The following is an 18,647-nucleotide window of genomic DNA, read 5'->3' as shown; positions in this document are numbered from 1 at the left end:
CCCATATGTACAAAACTGTTTTGGCTACTCCCTTGCCCCCTTTGCTGCCCCCTGTAGCATGTAGTCTAGTGTCATTCATAGTGTAGATACTCGCCAGATGTTCATTCAGACAGGCCTGGGGGCAGAGCCCTGGACTGTGTGGCTGGTTTCTCAGGCATCTGTGGAGCTAGGCTGGCATCTCCTTGGATGCTGAACTTCATAGTTTCTGAGAGCACCGTAGTCATTCTCTACTGACCACATGGTTTTAGGTTTGGTGTCTCTACTAGACTTCTCACCAGTGTATTTTGAGAATGGTATGTGTTTGAAGATCTTTTGTTGATAATCCTGAGCTTTTTTCTAAAAATTTGTAGTGGTCAGGGAAATAGTCACTTATTTGCTTTCTGCCATCACGCTTTTCAGCAACAAGATTTTCACTAAAAACAGTAGGAAGTTATCAGGAATGCACACTGACATCCAAGACCAGGGGAAATGCAGAATGTCCCCAGTCTGGGGGACCTGGAAGAAAATGGTGAATGAGGAAAGAGTGGCCTGCTGCAAGCCTGAAAGTCTATGAGAGGGAACGTGCTCACCTGTCTTGCACCTGCCCAGTTCTAGCCCTCTCAAAGTGGCATTAAGGCAAGTCCCTCAGTCACACCCAGCACAGCCTTGGCTGTGGGAGTGCCTTCCTCTCCAGGCGTTACTCTCCTTCACTTGGTAAGAATCTCCTTAGCAGGGGAAGAGGGTCCCATCGTAGACTTAAAAGTCCTAGAAAGTAATGACTCTGTACTGTATCCCAACCACAGCTTCTGTTTCTATCCTTCAGAAAAGTGATTGAAAATAAGCCCTTAGAAAATGTTCCTGTGGTTGGGGGTCAGTACCTGAGTCATTGGGGGAAACAGTCTACATGGCACAGCAGGCAGTGTTTGTCAGCTGCTCACGATGCTCCTTCCCAGCTGCCTGTGAGAAGTGCTCTGCGGGTCCTCACTGTGGCTTCCCCGGCCTAGCCCTCACCTGGAGGCCAGGTATAATGCATCTGAAGATGGACGGCAGAGTACCAAGAACACTTGTGGTGAATGCAGGCCAACTGCTGCTGCCAAGGAGCAAGGTTTACCTGGTGCTTTGCTGCAGTAGCGAACTTTGCCCCTTCCTTCACCACAGCCTCACTGTCTATGATTTCAGCACGTTTCCTGCCCTCAGCCTTCACCTTAAATGCGAGAGGGAACTGCCATAGCAAAGTGTGCTTTCCTCTTGCTGGTGTATAGTGCCACCGTTCTGTGTTCATCCAGTTGGTTGATTTTTAGTCACTTTTGTACATGTTAGTGTCAACATTTCCATTATCCATAACAAGTTTCCAGAAGGCTGAAAGGACCCGCATTTAATTTGCTTTGTGCTGTATAACACACTGAACTGTGCACTTGTTAACTGCTTGTTGATAATGATTCTAGGCTTCCAAGTGGGGAGGTCTTAAAAGTGTTCTTTCTCTACTTTTAGAATGAGATGCATCAAATAAATTTTCTTCTTGAGGTAATCCACTAAGTCCTCTGCATTGATAGGTTCTCAGAGGCACGGTTTAGAAACCACGTTTGGTTGCACATAATGTGTTAGGTTCCACCTTATGTACCATCTCCTTGGGTGAAAATGCAACGGTCCCAACTTCTAGTCCTGTCTGCAAGTTGGGGCTAAGGCATAGATAATGTGCCCTACCATACCCTCCTTTTCATCTAAGTGTTGACCACATGATTCCCACCGTCTTACAGCTGCTACTCAGCAGATTCTGACTTCAGACTGCCCAGAGCTGGAGTCGTTCTCTAAGAGGCCAGGAGTTGTAAAGGCTGTGGGGTGTGGCTGGAAGGACCTATAGGGACAGTGGTAATGAGCAGGACCAGATGCTTGTGTGGGTGCTAGTAGCTCCTGTGAAATTCTGACTGGTTTGTTCCTAAGTGTGATACAAGGAGAGTTGCCACTTGGGAAACTGCAGCCCCAGACGTTCCATGATTATGCCTCAACCCAACTGTGCCACATGGAGAAGAGTCCAGTGGGAAAAATGTTAAGAATCCCTGATATAGGGTTCCCCATGCAAGGCCCACTGCCTTCCCTGATCTCTGGCTGGACAGAGGCTCTGTTTCCTGATGAAACACTCTGGCCTCTACCCACACAGCAACACTCCCGCACACCTGAGGTCCAGAACTGCCACTGGGAAGAGCCTTGCTCCGTGCTCCCCACCAGGACACTCAGCTGGGCTCCCAGTGCTTCCAGGATGATCTAGAGCATACGGAAAGGAGAGCCACTAAAGGGTGTGATGTTGGAGAGGCTGGAGAGGGCACAGGTGACAGGCAGAGGGGGATCAGCAGAGTTGATGGGGTCACGACCATGGCAAGTGAAGAAGGAGCACTTGTATCTGTTCCCTGTGGCTGCTGTGACAGCTCACCCCCAAGTCATGGGAAGGCGGACATGAAACAACAGAACGGATTCCTCTCACAATTCTGGAGTGCAGAAGCCTTGGAACTAAGGTGTCAGCAGGTTCCATTTCCTTCTGGGAGGTCTGAGGGAGCTCCATGCCTCTTTCCCAGCTTCTGGTGGCTGCTGGCAGCCCTTGGCTTTTCTCAGCTTGTAGACCAATAACTGCAATTTCTGCCATTGTCTTCACGTGGTATTCTTCTCTGTGTGTCTTAACATGGCCTTCTCCTCTCTTCTAAGGATACGTGTAACTGGATTTAGAACCTACCCTAATCCTTGAGATCCTTAATTACATCTTCAAAGATGCTTTTTCCAAATAAAGCTACACTTTCATGTTCCAGATAGACATACTTTTTGGAGGGGTCACCACTCAACCCACTGTGGCTCTCAAAGGGATAAAACTTTGTCAACTTGGAGCAAAAAAAGAACAGATGAGAAAGGTATTTGCAAGTTTGAATACTAAAAAGAGCAGGCACAGTACCTTAATTGTGTGATTTTTAACTATCACTGCAGATAGATGACATTTTATGTGAAAAGAAAGCAATTTGAAGGTATGGAGTGTCCCGAAACTGTTCAGTAATGTTGGAGGCTGAGCCACTGTCTGAAGTTGGAAGATATGGAGATGGGAGAAGGGCTTAGAGAATCTAGAAAAAGTCCAAACAGCCACAAAAATAGAGGGTAATAATGTTATTAGGTGGATAGAAAGTGTTACAGAGAAATAGGCCTCATTGGAATTTGTAGGTATTTTTAATTGTTTTCTTAAGTTCAGTTTTGTGACTTTGGTAGTATTTGTCACTTTGGAATGGAATTTCTGACCATGTGGTGACCTAGAGTTGAGGATTGGTTTGAATAGTCAAGTGAGGAAGATGGTCTAAGAGACTAAAGAAAATATCCTCTGGCTTTTCTGTAAGTAGGGTTCAGGCTGGGTAGGGGAATTGGGATGATGGGTAAAGTTAGAAAGGGTCTGAGGTTTTAGGGGTGTGATGAGTAAAACTGGGTGTGGAGGAGGAGAAACGGGCCAGAAGGCCCTGGAAAGAGGAAGCCCAGGGAGGTGGAGGGTTCAGAAATGGTGCTGAGCAAGGGTGGCTTTCTGTTGAATGGATCTCCACTCAACAGTAGAATAGAGGTTAGGGACATTAGATATAAAGAAATCAAGAACCTGACCCTTTTGCCCTTCAAATGTATATAAGTGGTGTCTTGTAGAAGAATGACATGTCAGTATGTCACACTTGTTAAAAACCCTGGGTGAGTTTTCTGAGCCTCTGAAACTTTTGCATTATGACTAGTGGGTTAGTGGAGATACTGTTTTAAACTTGAATTCGATTTATTTTCCTCCTGATCCTTGTTGCCCAGGGATTCTGTCCCATTGAGGCTACAGATTCCATTACTTCAGGGGGAGGACAGAATATGGTCTAGGACAAGGAAGACATTGTTCAGCTTTTGACTTCCAAAACAGGCCCATGAAGCATGTTTCAGAAACCAGAGTTAGTCCAGGCCTTCATTTAAATGAGACAGGCTTTGTTAGAAGAAAAATGAGTTGTGGATTCCAAGGAGCCAGGTCTTAGAAGGACTGGCATGTATTGCACAGTAAGGCATGTGGGAAAGGGGGCTGCAGGAAGGAGGGGATCCCTTCCTGGGATGGAACGTGGAGGAGACTAGAGATAAGAGATGAATGGGTCGCTAAGGTCCCCACTCCAGGTGGAGGAAAATCTGCTTGCAGAGAGCTTTAGTGTCCTGCCTCCTAAGCCCTGGACCTTTGAAGGAAGGCACCTTGTCATGTGCCCTGAAGTGGGGCCTGTTTTGGCAGAAACAAGGCCTGAAATGGTGTCCCTCCCAATTCTGCAAAGTTGGCATAGGAGAGATCCGGCTGGTCCTACATGCTCCCTTGGGTGGATGTGGAGATGCTGAGGGAGCTGACGGGAGAAGCCCAGGGTCCAAATGAGGCCAACACAGAATGAGCTCTGCCAGTCTCAGAGCTGGAGACTGGCTGAGTTTGTGGCTGCCAGTCTCCACCGACCACTGGAGCAGAAGCAGGCCGGTGCCCATGGAGGGAGGAGACGTCATAGGGAGGCCCACAGGGGCCTGGAGGGAAGGCCTGCACCAGGTCCTCTCCTGTCACTTCCCTTGTGGGAAGGAAGGAAAGGGAAAGGAACAGCCTTGAGAGGCAGTTTTAGATTAGTTTCATGTGGCCAGCTGCCCTGAAGCACTAAGATTTAAAATCTGAAGACAGTAAGTTATCTTGAAGTAGCAGGATTGTTTTTTCTACCATATAATGCCGTTGTCAAGTTGAATTCAACTATGGAGAAATGAAGTAACACCTTTTGTAGACAGCTGAGTACCAAGTAGATTTCATACCTGCCTCCCTGCTTTTGAGCTGTATTTTTTAACTCGATGCAGTTGATGGCAGGGGGGCACATTCACCAACCGGTATTCTTATGTAGTACGCTTTTCCTTTTAGTAAGTCATGGCTTGGCGTACCTCTACTAGGTCCATTCTGGGCAAAAGGTGGGAAGAGCTGTTCTCTCAAGTTGCAGGGCTGTCTGCCAGATACCCTGAGTGCACTGGGGACTGGGGCTTCCCATGTTTGCCTAGTGGCAGCCCTGGCTGCCTTGGGAGGAAGGACCTCAGTTGCCCCGAGGAGCCCTCTGGTCAGCGGAGAGATTTGCATCTCAGGCCTCTCTTTAATGAACTTACTGTGATGCTGAAGATGAGAAGAGAATTTTTACAGGATGTGCTCCTTTTCCTCCTTACTTAAATAATATATCAGGGTGAATACTAGAAGTTATGGTCTTTGACTGACTATAATGGGAGACCTCTTCATTTTTATTCCATACTCACATACTAAATGAAGTACGAGTTTATGAAGGGATTCATCTCCAAGTGTAATTCATAAGCAGTTACCCAAAACACTCAAAATATGAGGGGGGTGACAAACCAGTTAGCTTTTTGTAATTGCATTTCATCTCTCTGACATTCACCTAAGACGCAGCATTTAAGATGCTTTAAAATCTGCTGTTTCTTGAAATGCCTAGTAATTTTGGAAGAGAAATCTTTAGTCTTGCCTTAAAAAGCACATGTTTGGCCTGGTGGGATGAGGTGGGAAGTGGTCTATTGGGATATGTATTTTCCTGCTAGAAAATTACTGTGACCCTTAGAACACATCTTGCCATAAAAATACATTTCATCTTTTCCCTCATCTGTCAGTGGGAGCCAAGAGAGCTAAGGATGGGAAACCATAACATTTATTGAAAGGAGTCACTGAAATCATCAAAATTATAGAATTTCTTAAAATGTTGATTTATTCATTGACAGCATTTTTATATTTTGGATCTGAAATAATTCGATTCAAAATCTTCTCAAAAACAAAACATCTAAAAATTAAAAACATGTCTGTATGCAGTAGAGAAAAAAAATCTTTTTATACTAACTAAACATTAAAAAGAATCTACGACAGTAGTTATTCTTGGTACATATTCACTCACCTTAGTTTTTTAGCCATATGTCTTTAATACCCTGCCACTGCTATTTTTTATGAAGATTGAGTTGTTTTTAATTTTCTCAGTTTGCCTGCACTTCTTTTGAAGTTATATTTTATAGTTAACATTTGAAATTGTTAATATCTTCAGTTGGCCTCATAATATTTTTAACTGAGAAAATAGTTTTCTACAGATGTACATGGCTAAATGGTGGCTTTTCTCAGACTAATTTTTTCTCCTATTGCAGTGTGTAAATATTTTAGCCCAAATATTTTCACAGGTCTTTTACCCCCATCAGGATTCTTCAGTGAATATTTTTATAAGGCAAAAACGAATGAAAATAAGTTCCCCTATGGTTCTTTTGAATGTTTTATTACAGTTAGATTATACAATCATAGATCTTCATAATTTCACTCAAGTCTGATTGAAAATATAAATGTAACCAGTTAAAACCAGGAGCATATCAAATGGGTGCTCTAAGACAAGTCCAGATACTACAAAACATCATGATACTACAAAATTTCAGAATTAAATACTGTATACAGTTTGAGTTCTCATAACTTAATGTGTCTGGTTCCTTCTTTGCTTTTGTTGGGATAAATTTCAGTATCTCCCTGTTGGCAAGTCTTGTTTCAATAACTGCAATTGGCTAAAGGCTTTACAAGCTGAAGTGTTTTGATCACTGCCTTAATCAAAGATTTCCTGTTGTCTTGGAACAGAATGAACCCAGACTTTTTAGGACTCACTCTCATACCATTATGGCACACCTAGGTTGATTTAGAGAGTTGTTTCTGAAACATTTCTAAAACCTAGTTGATGATGACAGGTGGCAAAATACAAGCACTACACTGCCATGCTGAAGTTTGCATCAACAAAATGCTTTGTCACAAAAATTTTGTTGTTCAGTTTTTCTGTTTGTCAGTTTCTACATCAATAGTTTCTTTTACGTTTGGTAAGGTGTAGCCAGTTACTTGTATGCAGTTAGGGACTATGCATAAGTTATACCCAAATTCAAGTAACTTTCTGCTCCATAGGTTTCTTGATTTAGTAAGGACAATTGTTTTTAGCTTCACAAAATTCGTACTTGTATTACACTGAAAAAAAACAAAAAATGTCATCCCTTTTGTTAAAACTTTTTACAATCTACATTAGCACTCACAATAACATGAGACGTTTCACCTGTGACAGAATGAACTTCTGCAAGCTTTATTTTGATCCCAGAAAAGAGCTGGAAAAAAAAATCAAACCATTATTGGAATTAATTTATTTTAATTTAAAATACCTATTACTAACATACAACTGGAATCATTTCACTGTGAAGTTTTTTATTCTGCTAATGAAGCCAACACACCAAAACTCACTTAATATATCACTTTTCATATATGCATAAAAAAATCTGAACTAAAAAATGAGCAGAGTCAACTTAGAGGAGCGTGAAAAGTCATGCTTCCTGGAGTGGTTAGTGAATCTTCTGTAGCTGTGTGTATTCAGTTGTCTTCAAGCACAGTCCTACTACAATGACTATTAACATTTAAAGTAGTTGCTGATGCTGCTCTAGCAGATTTGTGACATGTGGTTTGTGTAGGGAATGATAGACCTACAGCTCCCATGGTAGACAATAAATATCAATAAACGTTTTATGCAAGTTAACATATATCATCAAGCTTTCTTGAAAAATTCAGTACTACATTTTTTAGGTTTGAATATTTTCTTTTTTAGCTCATTGCTGCTGAAAGGAATATTACAGAGTAAAGTAGAATGACCATCAATAATGACAACACTGTAATGAGGGCATCCACACCATTCTTGAGGTCTGTTTCCTGCAAATAGCTCATGTGCACCTAACCTGTCATTTCCCTTTCCCTTTGATGTGTTGATGTGGCATCCTGTGCATCTCAGGCATGGGTCACAGCACAGTGGTTGGAGCACAGTGGTTGGAGCACACAGTTTCTTGGTGGGGACCTGCCAGTGGAGGCTGGGAGGAGTTTGCTACTGGGTCAGGCATGTTCAGGGGCTCTTCATTGGTGCATCCTGCATCTTTTCCTTGGAAGGAATGTGTCTTTGCCAAGGTTGGAAAAGGACAGGAAAAGAGAGAGATTGTCATTGATCACCTTTTGGATTTAATCACATGATAAAGTGAAAATTCTCTTCACTGTGCAGTTATCTTACCTGGTAGGCCAGGCTATGGCAGAAGCTGGAAGTGCAAGGTGGAGGTTGCCAAACTCATTCTTGTTGCTTAAAATAACAATTAATAATATATATATAATACTTGGTTTAAAAAATGAAACATCTGGACAAATGCCTAATCCGACAGCCTGCTAAGACATAGGTGTAATCTCACACTTTGACAGATAAGTCGAGGGTAAGGTCACCCTGATTAGAGATCACATTTCTCCATCTGCTTTGCGCTGCTCTCTTTGGACTCTTCTGATAACATTGCTGCTCTGCCCTCTGCTGTTGACTTCCAATTCCACTTCCCACAGCAGCGGAGTGAGTGTTCAAACACCTCTGTGAGAACACATAACACCCTCCATGCTTCCTGTTGCGGTTGGAATGAGTCCAGCTCTCCACCATGGGCCACCAGGCCTTTCATGCTCCCACCCTTGCACAACTGGCCCCACTAGATTTTAAGCTTCCGGGGGACATGTACCTTGCCTGTGTCTTTGCCAGCATGGCCCATGAGAGCTGCTCAGTACATTTTCTCAAAGGGGAATGAGTGTGCTTTGAGTTGATGAAAAAACAACGTCTTGCTGATCCATAGCAACAAGGAATGGCAAGGCCATATCTCTAGATGTTGAATATTCAATCTCTAGTAAAATGTTGGACAGCAGAATGTATGGCAGGACTGAATCCTCCCCATTAGCAGAGCTGTTAAAATGCCTGCAAAACATTCTGATTCTGGTTTCCCAGCCTCTGCCCACCTGGCAAGTGAGTGTGAATTACAGGGGGTCTGTTGTTCAGCCAGCATTAGGTCAGAGATTTTTGTTAGGTGTACTTGGGGTACATGAGGAAAGGTAATTCTCCAGTTGGTTTGGGGGAAACTAGGACACATGATGTAAGTGGTAGAGGAATACTTTGAAGTCGCGATTTTGAGGTCTTGTGTGTTATTAGACAACCACTTCCTATTGGATCTCTTTTTACAACATGCTACTGTTCAGTTTTGTCATGAATGCCTTTCCAAGGACAATAAGTGGTTTTATACACTATGACATCGTTTCCATAGCAACTGATGTGTTTTAACAAAGAGAGACTCTGCTAGAAGTAGGCTGGAAAGGACAAATACAGAAATGGCACAGTGTAAAATGTGGGGCAATGTGTGCTGTAGTAAAGACTTTCTCTCTCTCTCTTTTTTTTTTTCTATCTTCCTGTTTAGGAAAACCTGTGTAACTAGATCTTGGCTTCCTCTTACTAATAAAATTTTTATTGCACCCAACACTGTCTAGTATTTTGCTGACACACCTTTAGTTAGTTGGTAGTTGGATTTTTTTGTTTGCTTTAACATGATGCTTGTTCCATTAACATACAAACATTTGTAATTTTTATCCATTTAAAAAATACGCTCTGTCCACCTCACCTTCCCCTGTGGCAGCCACTTCACTTCTTCCCTGCCATTACTGAAGCACTTCTGAGAGGGCTGTCTATACTACCTGTGTCCACGCAGCATCGTTAAAAAGTCAGAGGCGTTCCAGCCAGGGCTTCACCTACTGTCGGGTCCATTTGGTCACACCCTGTCCTTTAGGCTATTACGATTGCCTCTTTTGTTTATTTAGAAGCCAACGTGGATAAGTATACATTTCAAATAATCCAATAAAACATGAAGCCCTGTGTAGGAGTGCTTGTATAAACCCAAGGGGTCACTGGTACCCTGCTTTGTGCATCTGAATGTGCTTGGATTATTTTGTTACATGCTAATAAAAACCCCTTCTGTGCTCTTAAATGAAGCTGGAGTGGTGGGCAGACTGCAGCCAGTTTCCTGTTCAGTAGAAAGAGAAACCGGAGCTAGGTCTTGGTCTTACAAAGGCAGCAAACCAGCCTATGGGCTGGGTTATACGTTGGTTCTGTTTTGTTGGGACTTAAAAAAATTTAAGTCAGCATTTTAAAATTGGGCAATTTTGACAAAAAATGAGATTCCGAGTTTCTCTTGAAAAAAATTGGGAAGTCTGGCAAAGCTGGCCTGTCCTCTGAAGGACAGTGCTGCAGCTGTGCTGGGATGGGGCCAAGCTCCCCTGCCACCCCAGTGCCGTCTCACCTGCTTTATTCACTATTTTGCCTGCCTAGCCCCTGTGGTTTGTTTAATACGTGATGTTTGCTGCACCTCCCACCCCCATCCACTCACAGAGCAAATAAATACCAGTAGTTTTCAAGCCGACTGCTTCCTCCTGACAGTGGGCCAGAATTCAGCATTTTAGGGAGTAACTCAGAGGTCCATGGGGAGAGGCATCATTAGGCGGTAGAGCCAGCATTGTGCACCTTACCTCTTCAGTGATGCTGGCTGCATTGTGCATCTTGGGGTGCCTACCCCTCGTTTGCCTCTGTCAGAGCGAGGTTGCACGTGCAGCCAGCTGAGACATGGAAGAGGGAGGTACCGCAGTGGAGAGCTCATTGTGCGTGGAGAAGCTGGCCAGGAGCTAAAGTCCAACATCATAATGAGCTGTGGGTTTTCACTGCCTCTGATAGCAGACAAACAGGTTTGTATAAAAGCAGTAAGAATGTGCAGTAGGACAAAGTATATACAATGGTGGCCGAGCTCCAAAGCTTTCTGCAGCCACCTTTGCTGTGTTCTCCCTCACTAGACCCTTTCCTTTGTCCACATGCTGAAGATGCCCTTGGAGTGGCACTGACTTGTCACCAACCTCATCGTTGCTGCCCAGTGCCCTTCACCATGGGCGTGTGCTGGGGGTTGGGCAGTTGCTCAGAGATTGTAGCTGCTGCCACCTCAAACCTCGTTGGGAGGTCATGTGTGTAGGACATAGAACAAGCCAGACTGGGGCCAGAATGAACAACTGGAGGAAAAAGCATTTTTCCTGGGGGAAATGGGGCATTGAGGCGTGCCCCACAGCAAAGGGCCTTATCTGAGCTGGGTCCTGTCTCCAGGCCTGTCCCTACTGTCGGTACACAAGAGACTGTGGTACCCCTGAGCGTGGATGGTTCCAAACGCTGCCCTGCGTGTGTGCAGCTGTGGAGGCCTCTGCGAGCCCACTGTGAGAGTGGGCCTGTTCCTGGGCTCAGGCAGGGAGCCAGGCCTGCCCTGTGCCAGGGAACACTGAGGAGCTCCTGTGTGCCCTGCATGTGTCTCTGCTTTCTTTAGGATTGTGGCCGAGTCTGGCCCTGCCTGGTCTTTTTTGTGCCTTGGACCCTAAGTAAGAAAAGCCAAAGAACACTGCCCCGTTGACACGCCTGACATGAGGCTGCTATCAAATGGACACTTTATCCTCAGTCACCACTGACATCATGCCACGTACAGTTCTGAGATTCCCACTTCAGTGTTGATTGAATAGAGCCATGATTGCTGGAGCTGAAAGAAGCCCTTCACGTGTGACATGTGGGGACGTGTCCAGGAGCGCGCAGATGTCTTTTGGCAGGTTGATGAATATTTTAAATCTTTTGCAAGTAGTAAAAAGGATTGAATTGGAAATAGAGAAGATTATGTGGCAAGAGAAGACTGCACCTCATTTCTCGCTCAGTCATCCTTAAAATAATCAAACAAAAACCAGAACCATGATTTGAATCTTGGATTTGTCAGAGTCCTGAATCTCAGTTTCTCAGTCACATTTTTTAAGTAAAAAGGAAACACTGGGTAATAGTAAAAATTACAGCAGAATTTCCAGATTGGATCTCTGTCATTTATTTATAGCTAAAGACACAGGACTGAACTTAAAGGCCATCTTCATATGCCATGAGTGACTTGAGGGTACACCTGGGTTTATCTGCCACCCTCCCCAGCACACATCCCTGCTCATATGTGCAAGAGGGTGCTGGCTTAGCCTCCTGGAGCACAGTTTCATTTCCTTCTCCTGTGGTCAGTTCTTCACTAGTCCCTCTGTCACCACCCCTCCTCGCCCTTCACCCCCATCAGCAGAGATGGTACAGCCCCTGTTGTGCGCAGGCTGTCCTGGCCGGAGAGCTGGCCTTGGAGCAGGGATGGCTGGGACAGGTACTACATGAGGGCTGTAAGGTCACAGAGGAGAGGAATCCGATTCTGCGTGGAAGTAGGGCCAAAGGAAAATGAGTGAAAAGGTGAACGTCCTGGGCCCAAAGGCCAGTTAGGGGAAAATTATACTTGCCCAGAAGGGTTGGAGAGATTAGAATGATGATGCGTAGCCCAGTGCCAGGAGTATGCCAGGAGTTGGACCTATTTTTCTGCCCCCTCTAGAGACAGGGGTAAGTTGGAAGTACACTGGTAAGGGTAGAAGGGTGCCTCTACTGGCTGACCTCTTAGTCAGCATATGCCATCTCTCCACAGTCTAGCCTCTGCCTCAGCTTCCACCTTCGTCCCACAGCCCCCCACCAGCCCCTCTGCCCTGTAGCACGCCCATGCCTCTTGCCATTCTCTGAACATGTGGCCGGCTCCCCTCTGTACCTGCTCTTTCCTCTGCCGGCACTGTTTCGTTGTGAGGTGCCTGTGGTGCACACTGTGTCCCTAGGCATTTGGAATACGAGAGCGGTGGGGACTGGAGGGATGGCTGTTTCAAGAGAGCTCCAAGTTGGGGTCTTCTCAGTTTTATCTTTAGGGTTTTCTCTAAAAATAAAAGTCTTTGTGTATTCTCTTAAAGATGGAGGGTCTGATCTGACCTAATGGTCGGGAGCAGCTCATTTTCTGGTCAGGGCCTTGTCCTTCACGTCCATTCCTGCAGTCAGTCACACATTCACAATATTTATGGATCAGCTTTTCCATTGGGGAATCTGGGTCACTTCAGTGCTGTTTCTCAAACAAAACATCACATTACTTCAGGAAGAATAACAAGCATGGTGTAAGCCCACGAGTCCACAACTGAATACAGGCAACTATCTAAATCTGTACACACATGGGAGGGAGGGATTTATCTTGCCTTAAACCTTGGAGACTTAAAATTTGGATATTCCAAAAATCTAGATTTAGAATAAAGTAGGAAAATAACTGGTTAATTCAAAAAAATTTAATGTAGGAGTCATTTAAATAAAAGGTATCTCTATTTTACTTAAACATTTGATGACCAAAATTTATTCTCCACTTTTCAGAAACATAGCCTTTATTTAAGAAAGATATACCTGGTTTTAATAACAAATGTCACTCTTCTTTCTGGATGGCATTGCCATGTGAGTTTTACTCTTAGGCAATTCTCTCTCATCCAACCTTTTCATCCAGCCGCATCCTCTTTGAAACAATGGAACTGGTGCCTAAAAATACCTCAAGCCATGCCTGCTTGCTGAGTCTTTGAAGTTAAAGCTGTGGCATCCTTTTGGTTTATGGCTGCAGGATGATGCATATATGTACCGTCTTAGTTAATTACCTTCATCTGGTTAGTAAGCCTGGAAAAGAAATGGGCTGATGCCATGTATGTGCATGTAAGGAAAGATTCCTCATGCAGTAGGGAACCAGCAGCTCCCAACAGGCTTGCAGTTTTCCTTTCGGCCCAGTTGTTCAAGGGCTGTGGAGTACAGGCTCATCCTTTCAGAGCTGCTGAGCTGGGCGTCCTGTGCCCCTATAGTCCTGCCGCGCAGAGGATTAGCTCCACACTGCTTGGGGAGGGGTAATGCCACACCTTGCAAATAGAAAATGCCATTCTTAAAGTCAGAAGTATAGTCTTAACCTTTTTGCAAGTGTTCAATAACAGAAGTCAGACTGAATGTATGTGCCATATGACTAGAAGTCCCATGGTACTGAATTAATCTTTGCTGGTTATAAGGAGGCCAGTTACGGTTTCTGAACAGGGGGAATTCCCATTTTTTACAACTCAGCAGTGTCTGGATCCCCAGTGGACCAGACAGAAGAAGAGGCATGTATTGTCTGGTGGCATCTTCTTGGTTGGAACAGGACAGCATGTCTCAGGAGCAGGAAAGATATGGGTGGCATGCAGTGCTAAGGTGCAGGCTGTAGTGGAGCTGGGTGGTGTGGGTTGCTAAGGTGCGGGCTGTACTGACATGCTCGTCTCCCTCCAGCCTCCTTGCTGGTTCTCTGGCATGTCTGTAGTCAGTTCATGATTTGAATGCCCATCTGCAGATGACAATATATGAGTTTCTAATTCTCTTCCCTATGGCCGTTTTTTCTTTCCTTCATTCTGAGTCATCTTTGATTAAACAAAACAAAGATGTTACTGTTAATTATTATACTTTCAGACAGTGCAAAAACTCTCTTTTGTGTATATGTGTTGGGGGATGGTTTTGATAGGGATAGTAATTTACGATGGGGGTATTTTAAACCGTGGACCAGGAAGAAAGATGCTAAGAATCATACTGAAAAAAAAGTCTGAGTCTCTACTGAAAAAGGAAAAATGGTTTCTGCTGTTTTTTTTTTCCAGATTCTTCAAATCTTTAACTTTCTGCCCTAATATGTTGTTGTCAACATAATTCCATTCAACCACTTTTATTCTCTTTCGATACCTTATTAAAGCTGATGCTTTGTTCAAACAGCTAAAATTGCAAATTATAAATGAGGTGCTATAAAGTGAACAGGTTGTAGGCAGAATCCGTGAGCAGACTGGGAACCTGCCATTCTGCCCTGTCACTTTACAGATGAATGTGGACTGGGTGTGGGTGCCTTCCAGATCAGCTTTACCAGGGGCTTGGCACAAGGTTCCGAGGTGATCCTGAGGCTGCAGAGCCGTAGACAAGTTGGTGCAGGTGGTGAGCTGGCAAGCCTCCCAAAGAAGGGAGCTCCACTGGTAAGAAAGGGGCCATCCCAAGGAGGCTGTTTTGAAAGGGAGGCACCCACAGTCAGACAAGAAGTGGGGCAGACATGGATGGAGGGCCGAGAAGAGATTTAAGCCAAGAGGTGAGTTGAATAAGACCTTGAAAGAGTCCTTTTCAATGTGTCCCAACTATGGGTGACTTGCAGGCACTGTGAAGAAGGGAGATGTGTGTGTATACACACCGCAGACCTCCATCCTTACCTCTCCTGGCTACAGAGAATTAAGCTCTCATACCTGCTCCCTTTGGTGGTTCAGGGCCAGCTCTTGCAGGCAGGTCTTTGTGCAGCTGTGACTTGGCAACAATTGTGTGGACAAGAAAAAATTTGTGGGCAAATTGACTGTAGCAAATGGAAATTCTGTGATAGTTCTTTGTGGGTGGTTTACAGTAAAGAGTGTTCGGTTCTCTTTTGATGTCTATTTTTCTTTTCTTCTACAGTCTTTTGAAGAAGCAGGATGCCGATCTAGACCTGGAAAAAGTAAGTTGACAAGTTCCACACCTAGAGTATATGCCTTATAAATTAGAAAGGTTTCCCTTTGGGACCCAGGACTTTGTTCACTTTGAACTTGGAATTGTGACCTTGAGTCCACAGATTTCTGAGAGAGGGGCTGAGTTGAAGATGCAGCTGGTATATGAAACAGGAAGTCTTAGCTCACTTAGGTGAACCCACTATTTCCCCCCTTCTCTTGGTTGTACACTCAATTTTGATAATTACAGGAACATATCTTTTAGTGGTATGTCTCCCCACCCCAGAAGTTGAATGGGACAGCCTTCAGGGGCTGGGGAGGGATGCGTAGCACTCATCTTCGGACTGTTTGGGGGTGGTCTCTTCAGTCTCTCTTTGTTTTTCTCCACCCTCAGGTGGTGGCTGCTTACCTTTGCTCCAGTTGTACCTTTGAGTTGCATTCACTGCATAACAGGTCATTCTTTCATTTGTTTCTTGGGGTGCCTCTGTGGGGACAAAAATAAATGTGACAGATGAGTACTCAGGTAATTATTACACAGTGTGGTGGAGCTGTGTGGAGAGGATGCTGGCTGGGGACTGGGCTGTCCAGAAAAGCTCCTTGATGGAGGGGATGTATGAAGAACCAAATAGTCATTTTTTCTGCAAATGTCTGCTGTCTTCTCTGCTTGTACTTCCCTCTCGACCCCCAGGCACCTGGGGTTCCCACAAAGGCTGGACGTACAGGTCTTACCCACCGCTGGGGCATCCTTTCCTGCCACAGGGTCTGCTGCCCAATCACAGTTCCTTGGGTGTAACTTTTCACCAGTTCTCAGTTACATTTCTCAATTCCCTGGCCACTCAGGGGCTGCCACCTCATCATTTGGGAGTGACTTGGGGTTATTTCTCACTTTGAGTTTGTATGCAAGAGGGATTCCTCTCCCTGAACTGGAGCCTGTGCGTGTGCAGACAGTACAGTTAAGTAGAGGAAGGATGCTATCTGAAACATCTTAGTAGACCAGTTATGAGCAACCCCTCACCTTTGACCCATGCAGTCCTCCCGCCCCCCACTTCCAGGCAAGGCCTTTTCAGCTCCTTTAAACCCAAGGGACTTGGGGAAGTTTTAAAAGGCTCTAGTCAGGACCAGGTAGAGGGGAATGTTTTGGAATCTCCATGGGCTTAGGTTTTGGCCATGGATGGCATAGATAGGCAGTGGCGCTACCTGAGGGGGTCAGCACCATGCCGTTCTGGGCCAGGTCAGGCTCATGGTAGGCTGGAGCCTGCGGGCTGGGGGCCCCTGTGGGGTGGTGTGCCACACAGGCAGAACCCCTGGCCGGGCAGTCCAGGAAATGCTTGCTGCCACAGGCTGCAGGGCTCGCCTGGCCTGGTGCAGCTCAGGCCAAGATGAATCCTGCGACCATGAGAGGGGGAGGTCCAGTTGATGAAGAAAAGGGTCTGCTAGTGTTCCCAGTACTATCCAGTGCCAGGCAGATGAGAGGGCCAAATAAATAGGGTGGGAAGCCCTGAGTGGAATGAATTAAATTTTTGCTTTGGCTCTGCTGTTCTCTTGCTCTAAACCTTAGGCAAATCTTTTCTCCTATCCAAGCCTCATTTTCCTAATCAATAAAATGGTCTCTTCTTTAGGACCCAGTAGATTCCTAATTTTTTAACATGATATATTTTTTGTGTGTGTGTTCTGACTTGGGCTTTATACCAAAAAAGACAAAGGGCTGTTGGCTAGCAGCCTAAGGAATGCTCAGTAAGTCCCCACGGGCGAGGAGCTTCTGGCAGGCAGGCCTTCTCTTGGGCCTCCAGGTACAGCCCTCTGGCAGCAGTAACAGTCCTATGAGGAAGGAACAGTGTGACCCTGCTTGTGGGTTGTGTATTTGTAACTTCTGAAAGAATTCAGAATAAGAGCCAAAAGTGGGGTGGGAAATGCTTCCTGGGTTGCACGAATTTGAGCTGCATCTGAGGGCCTCAGCCTGCACCTCTCAGTAGAGTGGTTAATGACCTGAGAGGGGGGAGGCCACTCTTAAAATCTTTAATTCAAAAGCTCCCATTCTGTCTTGTTCTGATACTGGTAAGATAGAGCCATTCATTGCTCTGTGCCTGTGTTCATGGAGCTGCCGAGGAGCATCTGTTGTAGGGTGAGCCTCCATTGCAAAGGTCAGTGGCACCTCCTGGCCAGCCCATGTGAAGAAAAAATTACAGAAATCATAGTGTATTTTTAAGTGGATGTTTGAGTTTTCTCTTTTATTTGAACAGTTTTGTAAAGACAGAATTATGAATGAAAAACCAGCTTTATCTTGACATGTCAAAGCTCAAAGATGAATCAGCATAAATTCTGTAATTATTAATTATTATCTACAGCTACTGGCTGTCCACTACATACCGAGTGCTTTATCTGTGTCACGCTTGACCACTGCAATAGTCTGGTGAGTTGCTAAGGCACCACAGTAATAGCAAGGATGCTAATCATATCTGTCCAGGTCTAGAACCTTCTCTTTTCCATACCCCACTTTTCCTTAGAACTGATAGAAATTGGAGCAATATATTTGTGTGACTTCCTTTTAAAAAGTTTCGTGAGTAACAAAAAAGAAACGTTACTTTCTAGAGAGGTCTTCCTCCACACTCTGCCTCCCTGTCTGGGTGCGTTGCCCTACCACCATGTGCTTCCTCAAAGCTGCCATTGTTGTATATTTATTTGTACAATAACTGTCTCATACCTGTGTGTGTTATTGAAATATAAGCCTTGTTGGGTCTGAATCCTTACATGGGCGAAACCTAGTGCCTGGCTCTGAGTATGCCCTCTTAACATGCTGACTATAGGCATGAATGAATGGCATATGGCCAAATTAAGGGATGATGAGAGCCAGTGAATGATACTTTGGTAGGTGGTCCTACTGTGTACTCCAGAAATGCTGTTTCTCTTCTCCCTCCACTGGTTTTATCTGTGGAATCCATGCATTGTATGGATACAAGGCAGTCATTCCTTTCTCTCTGAAAGTGCAGTTTCAAGCAAATGAATAGATAATTCTTAAGAATGAAGTGATCTGGAAAAGCAAGGAGTCTGAAGACAAAAGAGGGGGAGAGCAGTAAGTGCACAAGGGAAACATTGAAACTTCGCACAGAATTTTCTAGAATTATCTAGGGGTATGCTTCCAAGTATGGTTTCCATAAGTCACTGATTTAAATATGTAAGTATCTTCTAAAACTGAAACCCATACTCAACTGAATCTTAAAGAATTTGTGATCAGGTATTAGAAGAACAAAAGTATACTTCTTAAAAATAGAACTGATTAAATTGAGTCATCCAATTTAGTAATTCAAATCATGATTTAAATGGATTTGATTAAAATAACATCTACTTTGACCATGGGGCTGAGGTGAGAGGTGTGATTTTCGGG

The 18,647-nt window shown here is 44.6% G+C and overlaps 1 protein-coding gene across 6 annotated transcripts in view; it reads left to right on the top strand.

Annotated features, from left to right (window-relative positions):
- FYN (FYN proto-oncogene, Src family tyrosine kinase) overlaps positions 1-18,647 on the top strand; it is a 140,958-nt gene that overhangs the window by 9,090 nt on the left and 113,221 nt on the right. For 4 of the 6 annotated variants that reach the window (XM_057489493.1, XM_057489494.1, XM_036902991.2 and 1 more), the window contains exon 2: positions 15,237-15,276. The exons of 1 other annotated variant lie outside the window; for it this stretch is intronic. The gene's annotated coding sequence lies outside the window, so the exon portion shown is untranslated. Of the gene's footprint in view, positions 1-15,236; positions 15,277-17,656; positions 17,676-18,647 lie in introns of those variants that run through there. One more of the 6 variants, XM_036902988.2, reaches the window with a different exon arrangement.

This window comes from Manis pentadactyla, chromosome 12 (genome assembly GCF_030020395.1).
Source record: "Manis pentadactyla isolate mManPen7 chromosome 12, mManPen7.hap1, whole genome shotgun sequence".
Lineage (NCBI taxonomy): Eukaryota > Metazoa > Chordata > Mammalia > Pholidota > Manidae > Manis > Manis pentadactyla.
This window is presented reverse-complemented; position numbering and strand designations above follow the sequence as displayed.